This window comes from Venturia canescens, chromosome 6 (genome assembly GCF_019457755.1).
Source record: "Venturia canescens isolate UGA chromosome 6, ASM1945775v1, whole genome shotgun sequence".
In the NCBI taxonomy this organism is placed as follows: Eukaryota; Metazoa; Arthropoda; class Insecta; order Hymenoptera; family Ichneumonidae; genus Venturia; species Venturia canescens.
Genome location: NC_057426.1, coordinates 695,378 through 719,845, shown reverse-complemented (window position 1 = coordinate 719,845; position 24,468 = coordinate 695,378). Strand labels below are relative to the sequence as shown.

At 42.4% G+C, this 24,468-nt stretch overlaps 1 protein-coding gene across 3 annotated transcripts in view; it reads left to right on the top strand.

Annotated features, from left to right (window-relative positions):
• The window catches only part of sano (serrano), a 125,214-nt gene that overhangs the window by 11,638 nt on the left and 89,108 nt on the right, over positions 1–24,468 (top strand). Inside the window, exon 2 of one of the 3 annotated variants that reach the window (XM_043421543.1) lies at positions 14,380–14,522. The exons of 1 other annotated variant lie outside the window; for it this stretch is intronic. The gene's annotated coding sequence lies outside the window, so the exon portion shown is untranslated. Of the gene's footprint in view, positions 1–13,962; positions 14,032–14,379; positions 14,523–24,468 lie in introns of those variants that run through there. One more of the 3 variants, XM_043421544.1, reaches the window with a different exon arrangement.

Genomic DNA, 24,468 nt, shown 5'->3' with positions numbered 1-24,468 from the left:
GTGCTCTGCTAGCCGTATAGCTGCAGGCAATTATTAATACAAATCGCACTTCTGCACTGTACTAACTTGAAATAATAATCGCCCGAAAAATAATAAGCGAAAATTCTACAGAAATCAATTAGTACTTGAAACTTAATATAATTAAATAATTTGAGATCAACGGGTGTGAATTCGAGTCGATAAAAATGGTATACTATGTAATATTAGTTTCGTTATATTTAGATAGAAAAAGAGTGAGAGAGAAATATAGTTGAAGAAGGATGAGAGAAGGGAGGCTCCTTTGTCTCATGCTCCTCGGAGAATTTATCTGACCACGCGGCCAATTAGCAGACCTAGTCGATCGAGAAAACTGACGAGACTGCCGGGCGAGCTCCCTCGCCTATCATCCACTTTCAATGTTTCATCTAGTTGGAAATATTTTCTCGTTCTCTGCTCCGTAAGTGCATCAGCAGGCCGCAGGGGTTTTTCGTACTTTCTCTATTGAGCGTTTTCTTTTATATTTATTTATTTATTTATTTATTTATTTATTTATATTTATATCTGTGGGTGCTCGTAGCCTCGGAAGGACGATTTTATTCATGAGTTCTTCGACACACGTTTATCTTCACTTTTATCCCTCAATCGTTTTCAAATACAACCAACATACATATATGAAGTTTTACGTATATATACATATACAGATAGATGACGAATAGATCTCTCGCGAGATTCGCAATAAAAGTTTTACTGCTTCGCGGAGATCGAACGAGCTTGATTTTTTATTCAGGGTCAAGTTTAACCTCTTTAGCTTTCCGTAAACAAATCCGATCCAACTTTATTTATTGTAATGTCGAACAATCACTGAGTTTTAGCCTGAAATATTTCCACCTTTTTTGTTCATTTGGAACCCTCTTGTGCTGTACGAGGTATTTGTTATTTTCAGAATTACTTCATTTTTAATTATTATTGAATCGAAAGTTCAATGACGTTTTGGATGATGTTTTTCGGGTCGAAAAATTCTTTATTGGTATGGAACGTTATCTCGAAAGGATGCTAAATATATGTCTGTGCGTAAGCGACGAATGCGCCTGAGGATTTTTGAGCTCTGAAAATACAAGGCGCATATTAAAAGTGATCATTTTTCAAAAGAATATTATTTCTCAAGATTATTAACAATAGTTAAAACAATTAAAAGTTTATCTGATATTTCCTCAAATACTCGCGAAAGTTCAAGCAGCCGAATAAAATAATCCAAACTCATCAAGAAACGATTCCAAAACGGTTGGAGGATTTTATGACGAATAAACTCAAAATTCCGAGGAAAGATTCGCCAAGTATTTTAAAATGAATGTATTGACCCGTTTTTGGGGTCTTCGTCCTCAGCACCGTTCAAATGTGCGGAGTTGCTTTTTCGTGTGAATATAAAATGTATATTCATGAATGTATCCACGCGGAGGTTGTGAGTGGAGGAAAGACTGAAATCTTCCCAAGTCCGTAGAAGCGAGGCTGTATTATAACCCGTTACAGTCCGTTTTGTCGCGACGATTTTTTCAGCTCACGCATGATTTCGGTTGGTTTATATTCTCACTCTCTCAAAACACTACTCGCGGGACTCACATGTATTGTGCAATACGTCGAGGAGATCCCGTTTCTTTTGAAGCTGTGCCGAATGATCAACGGTGTGACGTACTCCAAACATCGCACCGCGTCGTATCGGGCACTTTTTTTCAGTTTCATCTATTTACACATCTTATATCGCACATGTGTCCGAGCGAACTCTAATTTCTTTAACCAACTCTGAAACTTCCTCTTCGACGTAACCGAGTCATAAAAAAGTATCTAATCAAACCGCAAACAATGTAAAAGAGCCCAAGCTTTTCTAATTAGAGAAAATGATTCGTAAATCTCATTTTCAACGTTCGAATAAAGTGGAACGAATCGGTTGACTAATTTATCAACTCGTTTCAACAGTTGGAGCCATTGAGTTCTCCTGAATTACGGTTGTTTAACCAATTTTTGTCCCAATATTATTTGTTTTCAAGATTCAAAGCTTGATCGTAATTGTTCCTAAACACATGCGTTTGGAAACTGTGCTTTGGAATCTTAATTACCGAAGGAACAAAGAACGAAAGAAAAAAAACGTATGAATATCTGTATTACGGTTTATGAATGCATGCACACATATAGTGATAGACAGATTCGCAGTGGACGCGACGATGTAATTTATCTTGTCTCAAGTCTGCCTCTCTTTTCTCTCGTGGCAAATAGCGGCCATATCGATGACCCAACGAGATTACATACAAACTCTCACATAACTGGGTCGATAAAAGCGGGAACTGCCATACGTCCTCGTGCTGAGCTTGTCTCATATATTGTTATCGTACTTTGATATCGCTGATTATACTTGGTTTACATCGGAATTCTTCGGGGGCTCTTTCTGATTTATTTTCATGCATATGTATCGTGCCAAGTCTAGCGGTGAGTTAAAAAATCATTACCGATACACTATTCTTATCTCGCTGGCTCTGATCGATTCTGGTCGACTTTCAAATTTTTTTTTCCAAGGCTTCTAAGTCGTGCCCTGGTTCTCAAGCGGGTGCTTGTCTACCCGAAGAAAACCCTCTGCGATGTACGTAGAAACTCAAGTTCTACTCCGAAGGTGCGCCAATATGTTTGAGTCATATTTTGAGGTACAATAATAGTCCATTTATTGTTTCCGCAACCAAGTGCGAAGCAGTATAGAATGAAGAGCAGTAAAGTATTAACTGTATCGAGATAATGAAAAAAAAAAACTAGAATATTGGCCAAAGAATTGAAAACCTACTGAACTTCTGATTGATCCAACTTTCACTCTTCTTTTCATCTTCATGTTCGCCTCGTAGACGAAACTTATAAGATGGAGGAGCACTGAAACGCACTCACCGCTACTTCTAGTCCCTCTCGCTTTTATCCTCGACCGGAGAACTCGATTTCTCTATGGCGTTGTGTTTTCTATCTATTTAATACGAGGTTCTTTTATTTTTTTCTGTTTCTCCAACCCTCTCTCCCTTTTCTCTCTCTCTCTCTCTCTCTCTCTCTCTCTCTCTCTCTCTCTCTCTTTCTCGTTCGTGTGGGTTTCTGGTACAAAAGCTCTTCTCGTTTCATTCTCCCGAGATATGCAGACCCGGAGCAAGGTTTCGAGCAGGTCTAGAAGCTTGGCTACACACCGAGACATGCTGAGAGCATATATGCATTCTTTGGCATTAGCCAGCGAGGAACAACGGGCCATGCTCCAGTAACTTCGTAGCTGGGCGAGTCCAGCACTGTTTCTTTCTCGCTAGGGCATCGCTCGCCAGGATCTCCTCCCCCTTCCAACTCCTTAGCTTCGAGTCGAATTTCAAATATATTCTCATGTACAGGGTGTCTTGACGGAGATGATGAACGTTGTCGACTCGAATTCCAACCGGAACGAAAGCGAAAGGGCTCCCCCCTGGGGCAATGACTTCTCCGCGGCAATTACTTTTCATGATCGAAACATGATTCGTTCAAGTTCAATCATCATCTCATCGTCATCATCATCATCATCATCATCATCATCATCATCATCATCATCGAGAACGAGGAGATCCGATGAAAAAATCAACTTATCGACTCCGAATCTGGTTCTGCCCAATCTGCAGTTCTTCTTATTCAGACACGCCGTAGATTTTCGATTTGACCGTTTCGAATACATTAGCTCATATATACATATACATAGACATAGGATTTGGGAGGGTCAGATCCTTTAAATATCTATTATAATAATACTGGGAATAGTGAGGAATCATGCCTCTCGCCCTATTACTATATCGGCTCTATTTATTTGCTGCCATGCACGTACGTGAAAAAGGAGCCTCAACGTCTTTGAGATTTCAAGTTTTTTGCACCATATATTCTTTTGAAGTTGATCGCAAAGCCGCTCCGATCATCAAAACCTTCCATTTTTATTCGAAACTTCGCCCTTTCGATTGAAAGACAAAAAGAATGAATGAATAAAACATCACTTCCAACTTCTAACATCGCATTATTGACGCGGAAAAGAGGTGCGGAGCGGAGGAACTACTCTCGTGTATTGTTAGGAATCCTAAAAGCCAAGAGTTCTTTCCGAGATTATCTGCACTGCTTCGGTGAGCCCAATTGAGCAATACGATTTGAAGAAATCTTATGCATTGTTTTGTCGGTGGGAATAAAGGCATAATAATGGATCGCCACTTGACGGTCCATTGGAGACTCGATACGAGGAATAATTCATCATCGTCGATCAGGCCCTTTTTACATTCGTTTTTTCAAGTGGCTCATTAATTTAGTTGAGCTTTGAAAGTCTCATTCCATTTGGGTTTCTCTGACAAAGGAATCGAATTTGAAAAATCGCCTTTTCATCCTTCATCTTCTTAAGTTTTCGTCATTTTTGCCATGTTCCTTACAACTACAAATTCAGTGCGAGAATAATATTCATAGAGCTCGTTCCTTGCAAGGAAAGAAGAAGAAGAAAAATATTCAAATTTGTAGGCAATCACTTTACCGAAATTAGATGCGATTAGGGACGAGGTTGATGTACCGAGAGTGCAAGTACACACGGGTGATTCGCTTTGCGAAAAAGTTTGAGCAAGCAAGTGTGTGTGTGTGTGTGTGTGTGTGTGTGACATCTCAGGGTTGTGTGCGGTGAATGAACGCGAGGCATGCATGAAAGAGGTGTAAGCGCGAGCTCTCGTCGGAAGTAGGTTATACCGCATGTATATTACCGTTGCGTCATGAAAGTTGTTACAAATGCATATTCTCTGTCGTATGAACCTTTTGAGATTTCGGCGCGCACTATGAATGAAAAAAACCCAGCAATATTATGAGAATTTCAGGTAAAGCATTCTCAGTGAAGTTCCTGGAAATGAAATAGCGAATGAAGGAATTTTTCGTCAAGCAAGTTACACTCCGTGAAACCTCAATGTGCTCGAGCGGAGTACCAAAATGATGGACAAAAATATGAAACTATAATTATCGCGCGACGACTAATACCAAGATGACTCGAATATATGAAACAATAATTTCAAAAAAATGAGAATACTGATAGGGCTATAAGAATATTGAGAGGCTGAGCAAGCGAGCGAGCGGCTTGTTGAGTGAGAAGGAAAGAGAAACGAAGTTATATAGAACTCGCGCACACGATCTCGCCTTTTTGTCTATCTGCAATCTCTTTCTCTCCCGCTTTGTGTTACTTCGCACCTATTCGCCTCGATCTCGGCGAGATACTCGAGCTCACAGCGTATATATAGTTTTCTGCCGGAGAAAGTAGTTAGAGACCACGGCCGGGTGTTTCCGCTCTGCTAAATTCAAGGTTGTTCATTGTCGGTAGCGTCGGCGCGTCCATTTGCAGACGCTGCTCCGAAAGAACGCACTCTTCGTGGCCGCGATTCCTCAGTTCATCGTCTCGCCTCCATAGCTCTCTTTCTCTCGTCCCTATTCTTACATATTTATCTTTCGTCCTCGGCAGTTTTTTCGTTCGTTTTATTCCATCTCGTTTCCTCTTTTCTCTTTCGCGTCTCTGTGACGCTTCATTAAGCACTCCTGTAATTGATTTCTACAGAAAAGCGGCTATATCCGCGATCTTGTTTATACTTATGTGTACCCTCATTCCTCTTCGTATATATTTAGTTATATCCAACCTGTGAGAAGTAATAATTCGTCAAAATGCTAATTTATTCCACGAAAGAACCCCAGGAATCCGGAGGAGGCGGCTTAATTCTCGGTTTCCTCCGTGCGTATACCTTGCCCAGGGTCAGGGATTATTCCGAACAGTCCCGTCTTCTCTCCCTCCGATTGCTCCCTCTTTTCTTTATTTTTTCATTTTTTTCAAGACAATCGAGTCAAACAACGTGGTGCAGATAATGGATCGGAATAAGCAACAAAACTCGGCGGGGGCTGTTTGAGCTCGGGATTCAGTGAGAATCCGAAGCTACGGAGAACATCTATTCCGGACCAATCAAATTGTTATTATACGTTCCGAGTCAAATCACTATGTAAAACGCTCCAATAATTCTATTCGATCCGAAATCGCGACTGTTCGTTCGATGCTTTTTACAAGTTCCCAACAAATATATCCAACATATTTCATTGTAATAATTTTATTAACTAATCGAGAATATTTATATTTCGACAATATCATTTTTTTCTCCATGCAAGTTCTTACTCATTCTCTCGTGTTCCGTAACCCCGCAAGGAATTCAACAGCCGTGTAGGCGACAGTGAAAGCAGGAGCGTTACTTAATACCCACGTCAGACTTGGGGTCTCCTCGAACTCTCTGCAATATACTGTACCCAAGTAATAAAGTACGAAAGTCCGACGTGCCTCTCCTCCGTGACCTGTAGCATATGGACTTTTATCGTAATAGCAAATTTTACATACAATACCGTCAGAAAGTTTGCAAACGTCGATTATCTCGTGAATTATTTTTGTTCGTTAGAACCGAAATATTTTCAATTTCGACAGAAATTTTATTATTCATGCCAATTGCCGTCGTATTCCAATATACATAGCTTCGAATTGAAGTAAAAATACTTTTGAAGAAAATCATTAAACCATCCACCAATTGGGATGAATTCATATCTTGTGCTAATCTATACCACAGTAGTGTGTTTATTGAATTTTATTATTTCAATTGGATATGTTTTCAAGAAAACAGTGAAATTCGGATATTTCCGCAAACTTTTAGCCGATAGTGTACGCCTCGTAGGTATTCCTCTTGTTCACTTGGGGATTATTCTCTCGAAATGCACAATCGATTAGCCTCTCGCATGAAATCGAACGATGCTTTCGGTTGGGACTTGGCAAATCACGCGATTTAAACGGAATTCGGTTCGGCCGAGTGCATGATTACTCTTTGATGTTTCTCCACGATGGCCAGTGGCTTTTCTTTGTAGAAAAATATGGAACTCAAGGTTTGAGGTCAGATGAAATCAGGAATGAGTTGGGAAACGGTAAGATCGTTGTGTTATGTTTGAGTATAACAACTTCTGGTGCGAAACATTTTTCGCGAGGGCTGTTTTTCGAGCTACTTTTCGACTCAGCCAATCCTGAAGACTCGATGCGTTTAAACAGATTTAGTATGCGGAAGAAAAGGCAGTGTGAATATAGCGTTTTATCGAATATCCCGGTGGGATAATAGCCCATTAATCTTAATGGTAATATATACAATAATATACGTTCGCGCGCGGTAACTCTGTCACAGTTCAGCCTTAAAAAGCTTCGTAGATTGCGATGTTATTTGAAACTACGATCGATTACGTGCTCAAACCGAGGAAGCGATTTGCTAGTGTCAACCCCGGAAGCGGGGGTGAATGAAATATTGGATAAGCGGGAGTCCTATGTGGCAGAAATAAAGAGATGTGAGCACCTACTTTGTTTTGCACATTGTGGTGCAATGGGGTTTGTGTAGTCCAACATGCCGTTCGTTGCAGTTTCTGCTAAGCGCTTTCTCGGAATAATTCATATCCCTAAGGAATACTTGGAATAATTTTAATGACAAGTGATATTGCATCCCGAATCTAAGCGTGCCCTGGGAGCTACGAAATTCGGTAAATTTTCGGCTATCACAGTCAAGTCCGCTTTTTCCAAGGTACCTTTCGCATACAACGGTTCATCCAAGCGTCAGATCCGTGTCCACCGAGGTCGTTTCTTCCATCGACCAACATCTTTCAAATTCTCGTCTTTTCCGCTCTCTGTATATCTCTGTATCTCCGTATCGCTGGGCTTAATGGAAGATCCGGAATCTGTGATGGTCGTTGCGGGTGACAAGCTTCGAGGTTCGCATCTTCCACTATTGTCGCGATGAGTCGCCGTCGCTGTCATACTTGGAATGATCAATGTCATCCCTCTGCGGTTTTCCCTTCGCTATATACCATTCGTTGAATTCACTGGTCGATCCATTCCAAAGCTTGCCCGGAGAGCGGGCTTTGTTGTAGGAAGGTCTGCGGGCCTTGTCCCTTACCGCGACGTGTCCTTCATCAGACTTTTCGACAGCAAGCAATAAGCAATCCTGACCGCGACTACTCGACTACTTCTCTTGTATATATGTACGTTCACGAAAGTTGGTCAAAAAGAACTCGATACAATTATCGGCTCATCGAACACAAATCGAACGCTCCGTGCTCCAGTTGTCCCCGAGAATTGCTCGCGTTTCTATCTTTCTTCGCAATGATCGATCTCGGTCACTGGAATGAAGTCGAACCGCTTCAACCGCCGCGATATCGAAACTTGTAAATACGTTTCTCCGACTTATTTTTCGTGAGAATAACACATTTTCAAGGGACAAAATATCATCCGAAGCTTCGGAAACTCTCTTTTCATTCGTTTCAATGATGTTTCGGCTCTGTTTGCGCTTGATTATTTTTTGCTTCATCACGGTTCCTGGGATTAATCAAATTCTCTCAGATCGATTCATTCTTCGATAGTCAAGTGATCATTTGACTCGTTGAAAAACCGGGCCATTCATCTCAGTCGCTATCCGTCGCCAATGTAAAAGTTCATTCTCGTTTGTTGCCATCTAAACTGGTTATAGAGTCGTAGATGATCAATGATACGACAATGAGACTCTTCGCAGTTCACGTTTAAAAGATTTTTGTACTATTCGCTTGTACATAAAAACAATACGAATCTCGAATGGTATATATAATTAAGCTATTTAGTATACAAGAATGTTGATAAGTTTTGCATAAATTTAAACTTGAACTCCGCTGTTAGAAAAACGGGTTTGTCTGCATGACAATGAAAATACATCGAGTCATCGGACGTTGCCATAAGCAAGCGTCCGAAAATTGGAAAAATGGGATTTCAATGCAAATTAATTTCGGGAACCGCTCTTGATTTGAAATACAATAATCGAGTTTGAAGACGGAGGTTGACACCAATGAAAACTCGAAGCTGCGTATTCTGAAATCGCTCCTTCATACATCTGTCGTTCTGAGAGCCATTGAGAAACGAGAACTAGCTTGATAAGAGGGAAAGTAAGAGTCGAATATCAAAGAGATGAGTTTCGTAAAGTGGGATTTTCCATGAAATCACTTGACGTATTATAATCAACACCCACGACGATCAGGTAATGTGAGAACCTCTCAATCGTTCATAATCGCTTCATCGAATATCGTAGAAATACCAGAATACGTGTATAATGTTGTGTGTATGCGTGTGTGTGTGTGTATGTGTGTGTAGTTATTTTATGTATGCTCGGGTGTATGAAAGGAAGATGGAGAAAGAGAAAGACTGCCAGAGCCAATCGATCCGGTTATAAATCGATCACTGTCCATTAGATTCCAAGTCGTGTACTTGGAGCAAGGCGCCTCGAAGCATACATTTGTATTGATTCCTCGTTCTCTCCTGGCATATCACTCAGCTGTGAATCTCTCTTGTTTTTTCGCTCACACTCTTTATAGACAAGCGCGCGACGTCGAAAATTGACTTATGAATGAATAAGCAATTTGTGAATTTCCGCTGCACCTACTATCATCAGTTTTCATTCTTCGCACATATGCGATAACGATGATCGTCGTGATCCGGACACAACTTGTATGCTTTGGAAGCTTTGCTAGAAATATACGAAATAATAGAAGGTAGAGCAATGGTTGAGTGGAAGTACAAAGTACAAGCTACTTGTTTGCCGTTAGAGTTATTGCAATTCTTCATCAAACCGATGCAAAAGTACCTGAAAAAGCTTTATAAAAACCTGGTAGTAACTCTTGAATGCTCTTCTGCAAAAGTATTTGCACAAACTTGAAATGCTCCAGAAAAGGATTCGTCTCTCGTCACGAATAATATTGCTCGGAGTATCTCGCTCGGTTGGGGAGGCTCTCATGGTGCTCTCGTATTCCGAGGGCCTTTACGATAGAGACTCCAAGAGACTGCGAGAGAAAGAAAGAGAGAGAGAGACGGAGCGAGGGAAGGAGATAGAGCAAGAGAGCCTGAACATTGGTCCTGCTATAACCTGGAGGCTTCTCAGAGAGTTCTGTTGCTGCTGTTGTGCCGCCGAGCTGACGGTCGCCCCATGTATGGCAGCTTGTTTTATGCCCGGGCTCCGCCACTATTCGAGATCTCGGCGACTCTATATACCCTCTCTCTCTCTCTCTCTCTCTGTCTCTTGCTCTGGACTTCGCTCTTTTCTCTCTTGGGGCTGATATTAGCTCGGACTCGTTGCACTTCTGATGCGATGCACACTCGTTGCACGGCCACGGTCTCTCTTCTGTCAGTGTGCGTCTGCATAGGCGTGTATTTTCCCTCGAATATAAATACTTCACTTCTTTTTCCCGTCTCGTGCCGTTAATTTTTTCCACCCAATACTTTTTTCCTGGAGAATCTTCTCGGTAACAAAAAAAAACGATGAGGAAAATATCCTCGGGATAATTTAAATAGCTTGTAAAGTTATTACGCTGCTGGCTCCGAAAGTTGAGTCTCGTTTTTAGTCGGGATATTTACTCGCGGTTTAGTGCGAACATGAAATTCCTTCGAAGCCTTCAAAATTTCGGGTTCCAAAGAGCTCGAATGATGTAGGAGCAGGAACAACAACGAAGGAGAAGGAGGAAGGGAACGTGTTGGTGTGTGTATTCGATAATAGAGGTTGAAAGATCCGTGGAGGAGGATTCCGAAGGTCGAGAGTTGAGAATGCAAATGCTCTCCTCTTTCCTCTCTTGGAAAGAGCCATAGCGGTCAGTGGTCAGCATACTATGAAGGTAAAAGGTAAAAGAGGCGGAAGAGAAGAGAAAGAGAAAAACAGCCTTCATAGGAGGCATCAAAAATGGCCGATTCGAGAGGTCTTGTCTACTGCTTCTACCCCGTTGCTTCTGGCCAACGATTCTCCCTGTGCGTCTAAAGGGCTTCGCACATGAGGTCCCCGATCTCCTGACAACGTGCGCTACTCGTATAACCATAATAATATATCGCCCCAGGCGTTTATCCTTTTCTCTCGATACACTCTCGATTGAGCTCCTATAACGTGTCCGATCCAACAGCCTTAAATCTCATCAAGTATAATAATATTTCTTTTATGAACTAAATCATTTTCATGAACTTTTTATCATCTCTTTAGTTAGGGAGCGTGACAGCTTCCTAACTAAAGACTATTATAGAATCTGCATCTGGGTTCACTAAATTTGAATCTTGCAACCTGTAATCGAAGAGGAAAAACTGAGTTCATAAGTGATCGGTGGATGTTTCATTATGTATTTTCTGGTGGTTTCAGTACTTCTGTTCTTATCGAGTCCAAGATTAAATGAGTTCAGCTCATCGCTAATGAGATTCCAGACGCGTTCACCTCAGCTCCGCGCAAGATTCTCAGCTCTTCTTGATAGCAAAGTATCGCTGACTCCGTTGGAAGTGCATATTATATCCTTGTGTCATGGATTGTGCTCGGGGCGACGATGCCTGCTTCGAGTAGAGAAAAAGCAATGGACAAAAGCAAACCCTGACCTTAGCACGTCCATATCAGGACAGCACATATATATACGAAGCAAGATCCAACGTGGATCATTCGCCATATATCTACAGAACCATACTGTTTACTATATAAGATCTCTTTCTCTACTCGCGCGTTCATGCTTGATTACTTTCTGCTTTTTGCACGTCGTGTTAAAGTACACCCTGGCTTATGAACCAAATGAGCTATAGCTATGTACATTTACTTTATTACATGCTATTCCCCTATATGGGCGTATATAATACACATTTGCATTATTATTGCACGGACGTATACGTGCGCTACGCATAGACGCACGCAAAGGGCGCGCCCCCGCGAGCTGCCAATAATAATTCCATGGCTACATCTATGAATACGGGACCATAAAGAATGTGCGAAAACTTGAATATACCTGGAGGAACGTGGACATAGCGGTAATACGCAGGGGCATGTGCTCACCATATTATGAGGAGCGATAAAAAAAGCAGCCACATTCATATTATTGTTGTTGCTTATTGCGAAGAAGCGTCTCGTCGCGGCGTGATTCGCTTGCGCGTGCCTCCTGTAGTCGAGCCACTAAAGAGAATAGACGTATGGGCGTACATTTTCGCAAGTCCTCGATGGCAATGAGAGGAACGAATGATAATTCGACGAGAAGCTCAACGAGAAAGGTCCCTCTCTCTGTCTCTCTTATACTTCTCGGTATCTTTGCTAAAAATACACTGCAATTTGCTTGTTTTTGTCGTATTGTGCATGAAAAGCATATGAGAAGAGGCTTCATTTATTTGCTCTCTTTTTACCCATCCCTGGCTCGATCTCCCTTTATCGTGACCATACAGCGACAGACCCATCAAACTGTTCATGTTTCCCGTACGGTATGATGCGAGTTTCATGTTTATCGTTTTCGCAGGTGTCATTACATACTGATTACACCCTATGCGTCGGACATATTTATATATGTATATATATATATGTATAAGTAATCAACATATCGCGAGATGCGAACGAACGCAGATAGTATTCGCACCGATGGGAATTCACATGTGAACAACCAACCTCTCCACCCACTTTCTCAAGTCTTTTTTTCATTGTACGGTGCGCAAACGGGCGCTTCATCTGTATGTACGTATATGAGCGCGCGTGCGATCTCATATACCGCGAGTATCCGGGAAAATCAAGATGCACAATTTCGTAGATTGGTAGAAAATTCTCTTTTTTATCTTTCGACCCCCCCCCCCCCCCTTCCCCCCTCCTCATCGCTCTTCTCGATTACTCATGAGAATCGCGTGCATACGTTATGAATCCATTGAGCAACGGATAAACGTAATTCTCATTAAAAACATTGAAGCTGTCATCAAACGTATTGGTATAGTGAAAAGCTCAATCACAGAACGATCCAAGTTCAGTACATAGTACGTTACGTTTTATTGAGATGCAGAGATGTGTCACTAGATAATGAATCGTCCATCGGAATATTCTAACATTCAAATTGATGAAATTCTTTTCACGAGTTCCGGCGCCACTCACGACTCGATGTTTATAAACATGGCAGTAATTCGCGCCATCATTTTTTGACAAAATCTTACGCAACGAATAATATTGTCGGTCGAAGAAGCTATTTATTTATTTTGGCCCATATCTGGAAATGATATTTCAACGCGAAAGAAAACTGGAAAAATAATTATTGTTTGAAATCGCAGACCTCGAGCTTAAGAATAATCAATATACAGTTTTACATTTCATCACATAATTGCACGAATTCCATGTTATTATAAAAACACTTATTTGGAGCAGTGCCTGCAGTTGACAAGTGGCGATTGGAATTTTTTCATAACTAATTTAGATATTCTAAGCAACGTGCATTAATAAAAATTGACCCTACGACTTCGAGTTATTATTTATAATAATTGCTATTGTTCACTGCAATCGTGATCGCGTAGCAACTGAGCCAATTACTAACAGCACGCTGGTCGAGTGATGAAAAAATGAAATAAAACAATAATGATAATAGAAGAAGAATAAACGACATCTACAAGGAGAATTCACGATTTCTTATGTCATCGACCGCTCTGCAACCAAGCACAGTGGTCATGACTTTCGCCCGAAGCAGCAAGTTTTGCCCCCACTCTTCTCTTTCGCGCTCCTCCCTCACTCTTATTTCTTGAGTGCAGTTTCTCGACATAGCCTGCATATCCTGCCTTCGATATATACATCAATTGTCCATAATATATGTATATCAGACGAAGATGTGTGACCGCACGTTTTGTGCATTAAGTTGTGTCAACTAGGATTAATCTCTATATCAAGTTGATTCTCGCGGGAGAGAGCTGGCACTACAGCTCGTGGGAGTGAGAATGTACGAGTTTAGTGGTGAATTTGTTGGGGATTAAAAGTTGGAAGGTTAGTGAAACTGAGAGAAGGAAAAATGGAAAAACGGCGAAAAAATAGTGCGAGTGGCCAGCGCGCCAGGATTTACGAGCCGCGTTCATAAATCCCCTGCATCTTTGAATTTCTTTTGTGAGATTTGATAAGGGTTCTATCGCCGGATGAGCACTATTTTCAGAGGAATATTCAATCGAGCACGACGGGAATCGTCTACGAGGTAAATAGGAAAAATCGATAACGCGTTTTCAACGAATATTTTCGTAAACGCGTGAAAATAATTCGCGAGGTTTTCCCCGTTTGATCATAGTGTTGCGTATATTATACATAAAAAGAATGATGGACGTTAAAACTCGTTTTTCCCGTTAGAACGATACAAGATTCTCTAACTCGCGATGAGAATTGACTGGATATTGTATGCGTGTACTATTAATATGAAAATGTATGCACGCGATGCGAGTGTTGGATCGTGGGGCGCTCGGCTCCGCGAAATTCAACGCAGCGGCGCACAACCTCCATGATAGAGCCCTCTGAATCATGCTAATTGTTTTCTCTCCTTTTTTTACAGGTAAGTCTTCTCACGTCTACATTCGTCAGTTTTCCATGCTCTTTCGCCGTGACGGGGCCTCCTCTATCCTCTGGCCATCGTCGAGTCTCGTGTGCGAAGGTCAAATATGTGTAAACCTATAAGGCCAGCGCATCGTTACATACGTGAGTAATCTCCTCCGTTGTATATATTAGAGATCATCGGAATTTACTCTTTGGACGCCGAGAAACCGTTCGTTTTGTGTGATTGAGAGGAAAATGTTGTGCCTCGGGCAAACGATCCCCCGGCACAGGATCATCATTAATTGATGTATCACTTGGCTTGATGCGAAAAAACGACCCGGCATATCTGCTGACCATTCGAGAGATTTAATATTCACTTTGTGGGTGTGTGGATTTCAAGGCCCCGGGTCAAGCCGTTAATCCGGGGTTATCCCAAGCAAGAGGTCCCGCTCATAAGGGGGCTCAGAGCAGCAGGGATTCACATCAGCTGGCCAGTGAGAAAATTCTTATCTCCAACGGCAGGAATACTGTGTTTAACTGTTAGTCAAAGACTACCAATACTGGCATTATCACCTGCTTACGAGGCTACTTGGGATGTTCGTCGATGAGCTTCGCTGCTGCTTCTAAAGCCATCATTGACTGTTTATGCTCCGAACATGTCCCGATGAAAATTATTTTTATCGAGAACCTCCTCTGCTAACATTTTTTTCTCAAACTTCCTGCAGAGACTTCCAGATGGTCACGAAATCATAAAATATTTTGAAACCATGCCGCGTTACTTGTTTTAGTTCATTAATGTTCTCGTGAATATCGTGGCATGATGACTCTTCCAAAAGCATTATAATTCTGTTGGACGACAATGTGTAGCCGCGGCGACCCAACTAGTATATGCTCTCCCAATGAAAAGACCTTTCATTTGTTCCCCCCGGTGGAACATCAATTTTCGTGTCTTGACCTTCGAGGATTTTAGTGTCCAAATTCTTAGTCGTCATCGTTGAATCAACGATCGTAATCAACCGCGTCTGCATCATATCAAACTGCAAACGATTCCTCGAGATACTTAGAAAAAGTGCGCTCACGGACGTGTGTGGAAGAAGTTGATGCATAAATAAATAGTGCGAAAACATGGCGAAAGGAGATAGCAGCAGCACGAACAAATCTGATGCATCAGAGCCACAATGCACATTTGACCATTGAACTCTTTCAGCTGCATGCGCTGTGTCCATCATCCACGCGATGTAACGACTTAATAAAAAGGACGCGTAATTTCTTTTCGTCTAAATTATACTCCAAGGAGAAGTTTCCTTCGTCTCTCTTGCTTCCATCCCATACTCACTCTTTTATTTCATGGTTTGAAACCTATTGTTGATGAGGGCTCTCCCAGGAGCCGCGTACATGCAGCCTTGATGCTTTCATGAACCAAGTGACTTGCTTACTGCGTTGATATTAAATCCATACTTATATCAAACACTATGCTAATCTCAAAGGATCCTCACGAGCAAACGATGAGATGCTTTAATGTATAAACAAAATTTGGCTGAGCTGGCCTAGTATATCGAAATTGGTTCAGCTCCTTCTTCGAATCTCGTTGACGTTAAAGGAGGGTCGCTTTTGAACTTTTGAACTTTACAACATCGCCAATTACGAAGATTGTCACCTGCACGCATGAAAATTCAACCAATGTCGCATATCTGATACAAAAACAATATCGGTCTAGAGGCGCGCTTGATGATATGTGTTTACCATGATGAATAAGAAATCAACGTGCGAGGACAAGAAGCCGATATAACCAGTTACTAGGCTCAAAATTTGTCCCTTCAGCTTTCAGCTATGTGTAATTCAGACAGAGTAATAATGCTCAACAGAAAATACCTCTAGGTGCTCATACCACTATCAATCGTCCAAGTAACTACGGTACCTACTGGTCTTTCGACTATCATCTGTTGGGAGTTAATGTATGCATGAATCTCACACAGCATGTAAGTGTAACGTGAGCTCGAATGACGAGTTTCATGAGCGAAAGAGAGTTGTCGCGATGGTAAATTCACGCGCGCTGCTGCTGCTCTGGCGTCATCGCGATATTATAGCGAAAAGAGAGCGCAATAGAGAGAGAGAGAGAGAGAGAGAGAAAGAACGAGTTGATGGTGTACGTGCTGGAGTCCCGGACTGAAATTACAGGACGTGGGGAATGTCAATTGCTCGCGTGGCATTGAGTTCTCCATGAAAAGTTCACGTCTCCGCCCCCGCTGGCTCTTTTGCTCACGCCGCGGTAATGCTAAAAGAGATGGCGTCAACCCCCCGGGAATCGTATCGACTTCAATAATTAGGCATAGATATGGGCTCAAAGATCGTTTCTCTCGGATTAACCTACGACCTGCGAGAAAGTGAAAACATTCTGTCGAGCATTGCAATTGCATTTTTATTCTCCATGGCTCGGATCGAATAGGCTCGATTACGTTTGTTGCTGCGGAGCTAATGGTTAAAAGCTTGGAAAGGAGACAAAGACTCTTAAAAATTACGTCGGTGAACGTCTCCTATATGAATGCCACTTTCATGACAAGGTCACGAGGATTATTTTATTCCATTTCAATCCCCAGCATGGCGTAACGATCCTCGATTAGATTTAATACGATGGTTCAATTTACAATTAGTGATTTATTGTTTCGTCAATGCGTATAGGCATGACGCCATTTCATGCAATGAACGGGACCTCGGAATGAGCCAACTCAAAGTGAAAATATCAGGTGCCACGGGAGTACAAATACGAGAAACAACATTCTGGGAAAGTAACTTTTGGATCTCTCATATGTGGAAATAAGCCAGGGAAATTTGGGTCATCAGTAATTGCGGTTGTTTAAGTAGGGAGGAAGAAAGGGAGGGAATGAGAGTGATTGAAGAATTGTGGTTTTGTGGGAAACCAACGGAGGAAAGTCCCGGGAGATACACCGTCGCTGGGAAATTTTGTGCCAAGTCAAAAAAATTGTGCTAATGACGGAACAAATGAAAGCTGGCTGGAGACGATACTGGGTACGTTAAACCAGCTTTTTAGTAAAAGATATGTACGTTCTAAGGAACTAACGAAAAACAAGGCAAACAGCAACCAAAGAGATGGAAGACAAGATTAGCGTTTTTATAGTTGGTTCGATGGACATGAATGTTATGCCCGACATGCAACGATTGTCAAAGCGTAGTTAGGCTGACATTAATAACTATGAATCAAATTGGACGTATCTTACGAATCAACTCAATGTGTTGATCATGTCGATCACATAAAATTGTTGATTTTCTGGAGCTTGCGTAAGTTATAAAATTAATGAAAAGGAGTCTCCTACTTTTCTTTCTCTCTCTCTCTCTCTCTCTTTCTTTCTCTTTGACTTTGCCAGGATGCGGATACCGCTACTTTGGCAACTATCTGGTCAAGGCGTAATGACCGGCTATCTCGGCTCGGCAGACCTAGTCAGAATAAAATAAAAAAACAACATACAATCTACTAATGACACGGAGCGACTGGGAGACGAAGAAAAAATAAGGATTTCACACAGAAAGAGTTTGGTGGAGTTTCATTGATGATAATGGAGATCCGAAGAAGATTGTTCATATTGTATACATTGAAGCGAGCGACGGGTTTGCAATGAGAGACAAAATGAATAACTCACAAGAGTGAGAGAAAGGCGAGAAACGAGAGGAAAGGGGTATAGACTTTGAAGTCTTGTTCCGGATGTGTGGATGAGCATCATACGCTTGCGAGAGGCTCTCTCACTTCTCGTCTTGCCTTTCTCGTCGGGACAACTTTAAGCCCGGTTCGAATATAGCTTGATGTCAGAGGATGTTGGTCCCGCTACATACGGGCTGAGAGTAGGTATGCGTACTCTCGTCTTCATAAACCTCGTTGTGGGCCCGGGTGCGCGCATCCAGGCAAAAGCCTAATGATCAGTTATCTACCAGGCGGTTCGTTTTAAAACTCCGATCGACTCACTCGATTCTGTGCTTAATACATAATACGGAGTATTGTGCTGGAGAGGAAAAAAATGGCGGCTGGACCGAACATCCAAGAACAATAGTGACTTGATTACACCCAAAAAACCAGAGTCACCATCCGAGCCTCTTATGCGGATAAGAATATTCGGGGGACTCTAGCCTGCAGAGACGACGAGCACACGCGCGATGACGCGATAGAATCAGTTTCTGATGATGGAGGAATAGCTGAATGAGGCTCGCCCTAATATTTCGTGCTGAAGATCGAGATATTAACCTTTTAAGAACGGGGATTTTTACGTTAAAATCGAACTTTTTTACACTAAATTTGTGCATAATATCGATGAATTTTTCAAGTGGAGTGTCCGAGCAATAACTAGTGGTCGATATTTCGACCAGATCCGTCCTGCAAAGGTTAAATAAATAGTGTAATAAGCTGACCAGTGATTAATTGTCTCCGCTGACTGGATTGGTGTTGCAAGACCCAAGGACAACCGGCTAAGTCCTAGATTCAGCAAATACATTAGTTCATATTCTTTCTCTCACTCCGCTAATCCTTGGTATTCCTTGGACTCTCCGACGTACCGTTTACGCACTACTCATATTTATTATTAAACCGCTGACACACAAGGAAACTCTCGTCGCTCGCTGTGCGCCTCAACCAGTACGTTATTCACTCCATGAGGACTTGATTGATTAGCCATCTTTCTTCTTCCTTGTACGTATTTTTTTTCTTCACATATCCGGATGAGTTGATTTGTTGAATCAACGATGCTGATGATCCTTTAGCAAGGGAGCCAGTGAAACTCGGAGAAAGGGGAGGTGGCCAGCGATGCGTTACACGGCATTCCGTTAAACATGTGGGAACGTCGAAACAAGTGGTGTGTCGGACTTGACCGCAAAGCCTACATCTTCGGCTGACAGTGGCCCGCACTGTCTATACACCGAGAACGGGCGTATCATAAACATGCAACTTTTACCAGTGGAGAATTACGGAATTGGCTTGTCGTCGAATGACCCCTGAAGTCAATTTGATTTACGATTTCAACCGCGTTTCAATCCCTCAAACAGGATGATTGTTAATTAATGGACGGGATAACCAGCAGATCAAATATCTCGATGTTTATGCTCGTGAGCATCTTGATTGGACTGCTCGCTCGATGGATATTTTCTTTTTTACTTCTCAATTCGAAAATAAATACATAAGCGCCGTCATGTCGCTTCTAATAGAGTATCCGAAGGCGAAGATAAAGTCATGGACAAAGACGAAAGCAGGCGATCGAGCGACATTGGCTTTTAATACTACACAACGATTGCATAGCTCGCACAACCGAAATTGCAGTTTAAAGGAGGGGGGAGCAGCGCATCGCGACAATGTTTGTCCCTCTGGGTCGAGGTGGTACTACGTTGGTTGGCGGACCAAAGAGACTGGTCGATCGACCGGTTCTTGGCCTCGCGCGGCATCCAAAGCTCTGATTGTTTCTCGTAAAGGCACGTAAAATTGCGCGTGTGCAATGCATCCGCGGTATTTTGGCGGTGACACTTAATTGCCCGATTAATTTATTTCGGTGTATGATGTGCTTGCTCGTGTTCCTCTCTGTTTTTCTCCTCCACATCCTCGTAATTGACGCCTTCTTTGCTCAATGCGAAACCTCCAAGTTTAATATATACTTACCAGGTATTTTTACACAAGAACATAAACGAAGGAGCAGGATACAATGAAACAGGACGTTGTTACTCAGGGTCGCGCCAAAAGGGGACGAGATAAGAGCCAATAATCGTAACTCAATTTGCAAATTCAATAAAACGCTTGAATTGTTGGCGGGAAATCTGCATGGCGCGTCCCATCGTCGTCGTTGAACTTCGCGATTAGCCCTAATCTAATACTTTCCTCGAGTTAAAGAGGGAGAGAACAAAAACCGGTTGACGCTATTGCACATCCGGTACAAATTCTCATAATAACAATGATGCGTTAGCGTTTAATCTACAATTGGTATTCCATTCGTGGATTCTACGAGAAGGTACCGACGTATTAAATCGCAACAGGAATAGACGTTATTTATTCAGCGTACATTTTGTACTATATTGATCTGATACACGCATTCTTTGTCGGCCAGTACAAACTCAAACGTTTAACACTGCGCTGGGCTTCAATTCCGGGATTCGCAGAGAAAATTAGTTGATGCGTCAGCACACATTTTCGAACGCGGCTAGCATTGATTTTCTATTTTCTCGAATCGTACGATAAACGAGCCTAACTTTGTCATTTCTCAGCGAGAGAAATAAAAGTTTAATTAGTAGCGGTGGAGAAGGCAAGAAAAGGAAACGAACGGAAGCAGCTACTATGTACCCATCATACCCTGTATTCGTATACAACTCTGCATACGTATATAGCTTGAATATGGAACGAATAGGCTGAGTACGTTATCTTTATGACTGGACGAATGAATGCACCAAGCGCGTGGTCTATCGTATCCGGCGATCTTAATACATCTTTGCGAAGGATGAAGTGCCGAGTAGTAGGAGGAAGCTGATGCTGCATGGCTGCCTTGTATATATGCATGTTTGTAAATACTATTCTTTGCATGGGCAAACTGTATCGGATCATAAATACAGGCGTAAAGGCCTTCTGTGTGTCGATACGAAATTATTATATACGCATACTCGCTCGATACGTGGTACATTGGGACGTACCTGATAAAGAAATGCGCGCAGAAGAAAAAAATGAGATGTTGCGCCTCGCGTCCCTGACTGACTTGGACTTGGTAATAATCATACCGGTTCGTGCACTCATCCTTGTTCGCTTCTTCGTTTACCCTTCAGTCTCGGATAATTACTTAACCTCGCCTTTAAATTCTCGACGAGCGTGTGGGTCCGCTGCTTTGCTCCGATCTTCTTTCCTCTCATTGGGGAGCAGGGTATACGTACATATCCGCGCCCGCGCGCGCGCTCGAGTTCCCCGACTGAGTGAGCCAACGCAAAGAGATATACATCCATCCACGCGCAGCAGCCTCGCTACATCACAGCGCGATGCTTACGCGCGCAGCTCAGAGAGCCTATATACACGAAGAAGAGGAGCAAACAGGAAGAGGCCAATCTGTGTGTGCTCTCAGAGCCCTTGAATCAGGAGCTCTACCCAAGAGTACAAGACAAAAAGGGAGCAAAACCAGAGCTAAAAAACAAAGAAAAATACAAAAATAAAAGTTTAAACAGGAAAAAAGGAATGAGGAGCATGAGAGCCGAAGGAGCCACTCGACTAATCAGACTCTCGGTGTAATTTTCCTCCCTTTTTATTTCCTGCTGTATAACGTTATTCGAAATAGAGCAAAAACCTAGGCCAACTTCCTTGTGCTTATATATACAGAAATCCATCAAAGTTTCGTTGAGTCGTTTTCTATTACGTGCATTCAACTCCTTGATATATATATTTTTCGTAAAACGCACATTCCAAATTGCTCATCTATGTGAACGTTTCTAACGAAATCGAGTTGCCGAGTCATCGCACGCGGTGTTATCTTCTGTTTTCTCGGCGTTTTTATGTTGTTTCGTTGTAAGGACGAGGTTCCTGCATAGCAATACATTCCTATGTATATAAATTATCCATTTACACATATTCGAATCCATTATGTGAGTTTGAGGTCAGTGGAACGTGGGCTGCCAGTGGCGAGAATAAAACCGTTAGGTTAGTTAGAAAATTAGTCGCTCGGTTGCGCCTATCTCTCGTGCACGCGCGGGGCCCAAGTTATTACGCACGAAATGTGTTGTAAAACGAGGAACAGCCGCGAAGTGCTCCTCTTTACGAGGATTCTCAACTCACCCCGCCCCCCCCCCCCCCCCCCTCCTCCTCAACGGCTGTATTAAGCCGAATCATCATAACGCCGGCGTCTTGCAACTGTGTGAAACTTCCTCGTGCACTTATATTCCGCGCGAAAAATGAAGAGCCCACAGAGCAGCCCCATGATCGCGGCATACATTTGAGGAATTCCCCATTCGGTTGGTGCATGTGAATTTTTTGCATATTATTTTATAGTTCGGTGGTCGGCGCGTAAATTCATCCAATTATGGAAATTCACTAGATTTGATCATTCCGAGGCCTACCTGCTTCGGGTATGAGTACGATAATAATATATTTTCAGGTCACTGGAACAGAAGGATTTATTTGTTGATAATATCCAATGCTTTCTCCTCGGGTAACGGTCGCTTCATATTTGCCCGGGCTTTGCATGTCTACTACATTCTACGCACTGGGTTCTGCGCGTTTGTGTGTGCACACGCGTGTGGCACTGTAAATGATAGATTGAAAGTTACCGCGCCTTAAATACTTCCGGGTCTGCTTCATGCCCGTGACGGAGACAATTTGATGTTGAGAAAACGAAGGAGAACATGTTCGTTCGGTAAGAAGTTGAGCGCTCGCGATTCTCACTTCCATTGGCACTAATCAGACGATGGCTTGTCATTTTCCTCAAACGGCACTATACTCGACTTTTAGGCTCTTTTCTCTCTCCCAGGTAATCCCTTCTTTGATTATATTCATTGTTAGTACAAAGTTCTTTGGATCATACATTTTTGTGAACTACGAAGAAACAGATGCACGTTTGTTTCGAATTCCGCGTGTACAGCATTCGATGTGAGTAAATTGGAGTGCGTTCGCGGTGCAGCCAAAATATGATTCATCTCGAACGTACGTTTCCAACTCGAAAAGTATATATGCATCCGCGTGTATAGATTCGAGTGATATTGAAATTAACAAGGGGTATACTCAGTATTGTGAGTATATACACAGGTGTATATACGCACCGCAGGCGCACTTGCGTCCTTACCGTACGGATGTAGCGAGGAGATGCCTCTGAGAGGATTGAGCAGAGAGGACAACAAGGTCGTGCGGAGTCGCGGAATAACGTTCGGGCACTTTGCTCACGCGGTGACCGGTGACTCGGCAAAAATTTGTATGACGAACTCAATCCTCTCATCATGCAATTCACTCGTATACCCGACACAGATACTCATGTACTTACAAACGCATACATATACACCGATGTCCCTCTGCCGTCAATGACCTCCACCTCGAGTACTTCTACTTGATTACAAGCACACCACATCTTGGACATATAACATAAGCGTGGCGATTCATGATTTTCCGGCTGGAGTCGAGATTTCTCGCATTGTTCACGCGTATACTCTGTAAATGTTGAAAAAGAGGGGCGGGAGGGCGGAGAAATGAGGAATTACTAATTGCTGTATATTCTCGGGGTCCTTTTCTCGCCTCGCGTCGTAGCGTAAAATAAAAAGTAAGAAAATGCTCCAGGCCCACAGAGCTCTCTCAGTTAATTGTTCTGTCCCCTTTCTCTTTCTCCTCTGACTCATCGGTTCTCCACCCTGCAGCAGCCCTTGTGAGTACGTGACTTTGGTCTCTTCACGGCGATGAGGATAATACATACGGGTTTATATATCCTACCGTGTCGAAGAAATCGCTCGGAGCGAATACGTTGCTCACACTTAGCAACCTCCATACGTATATGCCCGTGGTATACCCATGTATATACAGATCCGTGAAAGCAACATACGTCCGAGTAGAAACTGCATATGAGCTTATATATACACGCGCGGTGTGAACCTGATCTTCGTGTTTTTCAGTCGTCCTGTCAATCCTGTTGAACGGTTTACTATTTAGCTATGGCGAAAATTTCACTTCTTCGCAATCTTATGAATTCTATACTTCCGGATTTGGAAGGACTTTGTAATTTACTCGCCGGAGTGCAACGACTCAATGGTGGTATGCACGCATAGAGCCAACCGTGCGGCCTCTTTATTACTACATATCCGAGTAAATGGAGCGTATAAAATCGAGGTTTCATTATCATTCAGTTTCAATTGGCATTCATATATTACATGCATACATTTTTTCTTCAGATTTTTCTTGAAATCTCATTATATATCAGTAATCAACGCCAACAACGTATCCAATCAGGAAATTTGCTACTTTTATTGACCCTCGCACGTCTGTTATTTTATTGAACGATGCGAACGTTCGAGCGGACATTCAGAACCGGAAATCACCGTTACAGGTGTCTTTCTCTCCCTCGTCGTGACTTCACCATCACCTCCCTTTTCAAGGGTGCTCGATGACCAGGCT